This window comes from Sapajus apella, unplaced genomic scaffold, assembly GCF_009761245.1.
Source record: "Sapajus apella isolate SASKATOON/1434 unplaced genomic scaffold, GSC_monkey_1.0 scaffold9, whole genome shotgun sequence".
Taxonomy (NCBI): domain Eukaryota; kingdom Metazoa; phylum Chordata; class Mammalia; order Primates; family Cebidae; genus Sapajus; species Sapajus apella.
The window spans coordinates 19,896,987-19,901,797 of NW_022436949.1; the positions used below are offsets into that span (position 1 = coordinate 19,896,987).

At 39.8% G+C, this 4,811-nt stretch overlaps 1 non-coding gene across 1 annotated transcript; it reads left to right on the top strand.

Annotated features, from left to right (window-relative positions):
• The first annotated feature begins 4,417 nt into the window (after positions 1–4,417).
• Positions 4,418–4,557, top strand: LOC116551408. The gene has a single exon (XR_004268908.1). It is a non-coding gene; the product is annotated as a U4 spliceosomal RNA (small nuclear RNA).
• Positions 4,558–4,811: the final 254 nt, after the last annotated feature.

The following is a 4,811-nucleotide window of genomic DNA, read 5'->3' on the forward strand; positions in this document are numbered from 1 at the left end:
ACTGAGGAGAGGATCCAGGCTTTTGCCTTCAGCCATCACTCTTGAGTTTTGAATCCCATGGCAGGAGAGAGGCAGAAGGAGAGTAGGAGGTGGGGAAGCAGAGGCAGAGCTTAAGAAACTGGGTGCAATCAATCAGAAAGGCTTTAGTAGAGAAACCTCCATGTTGTTTAAGTTTAGTATGAAATAGAACAGACCTGTAATCCCAGCACTTTGGGTGGCCTAGGTGGGAGGATCATTTGAGCCCAGGAGCTCAAGACCAGTTTGGACAACATAAGGGGACTCCTTCTCTACCAAAAAAAAAAAAAAAAAAAAAAAAAAAAAAAAATTAGCCGGGTGTTGTGTTACATGGCTGTGGTTCCAGCTGCCTGTGGATGGTGGGGGCATGAGATGGGTGGATAGCCTGAGCCCAGGAGGTCGAGGCTTCAGTGAGGCGTGATCACACCATTGCACTCCAGCCTAGGTGACACAGTGAGACCCTGTCTCAATAAAAAAAAAAAGGGAGCTATGTAGATATGTAGAGAAATGCTATTTAAAACAGTGAGGTCGGAGAAACATTGAGCCAGCATTCTTTTAACCAGACTTCTCTCAACTGATTAGTTCTTGGCCTTGGAAAAGTTGCTTAACATCTTGGCATGCTCTGCTTATCTACAAAGAGTAGGTAATAATACACTGATCAGAGGATCATCGTGAGAAATAGTGAGATGATTCTGCTTGGGCAATGTCAAGAGCATGGAGTCTGCACTTAATGCATTGTCAACAAAAAATAATCCTTTTTTTTGAAATGGAGTTTTTGTTCTTGTAGCCCAGGCTAGAGTGCAATGGTGCAATCTCAGCTCATTGCAACCTCCGCCTCCTGGGTTCAAGCGATTCTCCTGCCTTAGCCTCCCAAGTAGCTGGGATACAGGTGCCCACCACCATGCCTGGCTAATTTTTGTATTTTTAGTACAGACAGGGTTTTGCCATGTTGGCCAGGCTGGTCTCGAGCTCTTGACCTCAGGTGATCTGCCCACGTCGGCCTCCCAAAGTGCTGGGATTACAGGCATGAGCCACCATGCCTGGCCAAGCAATAACTCTTAATGCTGTGATGTTCAAATTTTTATGTCAACATGGGTAGGCCATGGTACCCAGGTGTGAGTCAAACAGGAGTCTGGATGTTTCTATGAAGATTTGTTTTAGATGAGATTAACATTTAAATGAGTGGACTGAGTAGAGCAGATTACCTTCCATGAGGTGGGTAGGCCTCATCGAATCAGTTGAAGACCTTAAGAGAAATGACTGAGGCCCCCTGGGGGAGAAGGGATTCTGCCTCTGAGCTGCCTTTGGACTTGAGCTACAACATCAGCTTTTCTCTGGGTCTCCAGCCTGCTGGAGTTTAAATTTTCAGACTTGCCAGCCCTCAGAATTGTGTAAGTAATTCCTTAACATGATTTTTTTTTCTCTTTCTCTCTATATATTTCCATTCTATATATTGGTTGTATTTCTTTGGAGGACTGTAACTAATTCAAATAAATCTGAGTTAGACAGTAATCACTAACAATGAAAGTGTTGCTATATTAAGGGACAATTGCTTTATACCCCAGAGACGGCACATACAATGCATTGATGTCGCCATGCTCACCATGTCCCATTTCTGTGCCTGTGACAGACATTGTTAATTGATCACGGTATTCTTTATTGCTGAAACTAGATGTGACCTCAGAATTTTTTAAATGCAGGGTTCCAGAAGTGACTAACAAGTGATTAGAGTTGGCACTTAACTTGAAATAGATTTAATTCTGACCTAATTCATATTTAGGTATCTATAGCACTTTGCATAAAATTCTTCCTGGAACTTCGCAAATGGGATTAATAGATCTGAACTTGTAGTTTAGAAGTTAAAATTTCAATTTCTTAAGTATGAGTCTACAAGCCAATAAAGTCTTTTGTCTTATATAGTAAGGACCATGTCATATTTTCCTTTTAGATAAGTTTTAAAAAAATATGTATCTTTTAAAGGTATCTGTGACTTTGAAATTCCAAAGTAAAGTTAGAATTAAAAAATAGCCTGAAATTATACTTTTTAATTTCCTCTAAACCTCAGGGAACATTTATATATAATTTATAAAGAAAGACTTAGTTTTAATCCTTGGTTAAAGTGTTTGACCAAATATTCCACTCCCTTGAATATGTATAACGTTTATTGAAATCAAATAAGTGCACCTAGCAGAGGGTTGAATTTTGCATTCTCTAAAGCTCTTGATAAGATATTTACTCACAAAGCAAGTAGGAATTCCTTGGCTTTTCAAATTTTGGGGGGTCTGTTATGAAAAAATTTTTTACTGTGTATGAAGAAAATATACGCTACCTTGGAGTGTGGTGGCAACATCATGTTTCCATGCTATCATTTTTTCCAAGTATTTGAGCATTTTAAGATGTTATCTCTTTAGTTTTCACAGCAAGCTAGGAAGGAGGAAGGACATGTTGTTCTCACCTCGCATTAAAATTGAGGTAAGCAGCGAGTTACTCACTGTCTTGCATAAGCCACAGATTGAGCTGGGGATGTGATACCCAACCGTCTTCGATTCAATCGTCTATTGTGACCCTGTAGCATTTTCCCGTCAACCCATTCATCCCATTTTCTTTTTCTTAGTTAATAACTACACAGTTGATTCTTGCTTATCTGCTCCGAGGGAAAGGGGAAGAACAGGGCATAATCTCAAATGGTAGATGATACAAAAATAATTTGGATTTGGCGTGGGATATGTTTTTGTACTTGCATTGGAACCTGGGTGTGTCTGGTGTTCCAGAAATTTACAGCATTCCAATCCAACTGAAGAAACTGTGCAAGGAGACCCAGGCTCGGGATCGTCGCAAGTGCACCTCGGCTGTCTCCCTTATTTCCCAGCCTGTCTCCTGCCTTCCTCAATCTCTTCCCTGCTGAGATCAGGCGGCATGATCTCTCAGGTCAATGTATCGAAACAGCCTAAGGAAAGCTGTTTTTTCTTTCTCTCTAAATCCTATTGTGAGGCATTCATCTTATCCTTCTCTTGGGAATGGGAGAAACTGGTATCTTGCATTAGAAATTGTTAATCATTTCTAAAAGTTTTTTCTTTAACTGCAAAGGTACTGATAAGATAATGTACTAAGAAAAGTTGGAACAAGATTTTTTGAGTATGTATTAATAGAAACAATGTAAGAAAGACTTTGAAAGCCTTTGATATTGTGTGGGTATCAGATAATGACAAGTGAATGAGAGACTTTATAGGAAAGTGAAAGTACCTCCTTACTTTAAATTTTGGGATGAATGGGAATAAGTTCTCTAGTTCTTTTGCAGCATTTGTTTGCTTTTTTATCCGAAGAAACGAACACAAGGGTTACCAGGGTTCTGATTTTGTGTATCCTCACTTTCATTCTGAATTGTTAAGACCTGGTTGTGTTGTTAGAAGCCCACTTTAGCTTAAACAACAAAAGAGAATGTACTGACAAATGGGACCAGATTGAAATGTCTCACGGGCTTTAGTGACAACTGGAACTGAGAACCTGCAGGATGTCCGGGCTTTCTATTTGTCTGTCTCATCTCTGCTTCCCTCGGAAGCCAGTTCCATTCTCTTCCATGGCAGGCTGGCTCTCTCTCTCCTGGAGGAGGGGAGGGAGAGGGTGACATGTCTGGCAGGCAGCCCTTGATTTAGTGACTTGAGAAATCAGCGAGTCTTCTTCTTTTGGCAGCCCAGCAGAGACATTTTGGGAAGATTCCCAGTAGTTCTTTTTGGGTCATGCGTCCATCCCTGAACCAATTGCTGTGTCCAGGAAGAGATGAGACTCCAAGATGGGTCCCATAAAACCCTGTTGTGAAGTTGGTGGTGCCTGTTCACAGAAGGAAAAGCAGAGAAAGACTGGCAGATGGGCAAAAGTAATAGCTACTATGCCTCCATTCATGTTGATTTTCAAATATAGGGTTTATTTTACAACAAGCTTATTACTTTTTTTCAGAAAAAAGCAAAAATCTAAAAAATATCTAGTATTCACAGGATAATCTTAATGTTCTTGTTCAAAATTTTTGGAGGGCATCTCACTGCTATCCCATGTAGGATTTTGGAATCTAAAGGGCTGCTTTACTGGGTTCACCGGGTCACAAAGTACCCAGGCATCAGTTATATAACTTGTGTGACAGAAAACAGTCTTGACTTGGATATTTCCAAGTAAGCCAAGTTTTATATAAAAATGAAGTAGATTTTGTGGATTGATGATTGAAGAGGGAAGTACTGTTGAGAAATCATCACCTGGGGGAATCTCATCTTTTCCATGTGTGGGATAAAGATTCCCAGAGCTGGTAGGATTGATAGTGCTGTTGAAAGGATGAGAGAGGAAGCCTGTGAGTTACAACAAAATTCCAGGGAAGTTTGAGCTACTTAAACAGGACTTAAAAATAGAAGAACTGAGCTTCGTACAGTGACAGTATCATAGCCAATAGGTTTATCCAAGGAGTGATTATTGCTAATTGAAAACTTTTCCCAATACCCAGCCATGACAAATTGCAATATAGTTGGCATTGGCAATTTTTAACAGTCTTTGTGGAGACTGAATATTTCAATATTAAAAAAAAAAATAGAAGAAATGAAAGTGCCCTCTATTGGCAGGTTTAAGTGCTTTATACTCTCTTCCACTATTCTGTTGGATGAGGACCCATGAAGATTAAAGAAAATAAAGAAGCTAGATTTTATTTGCACGTGTGAGTAGCTTAAATTGCAATGTTGCTGATATCAGATTGACATTAGTTAGAAATATAATTCTGGCTAGTGTCTTGAAAATGAATTGGGGAATGATGGAATGAA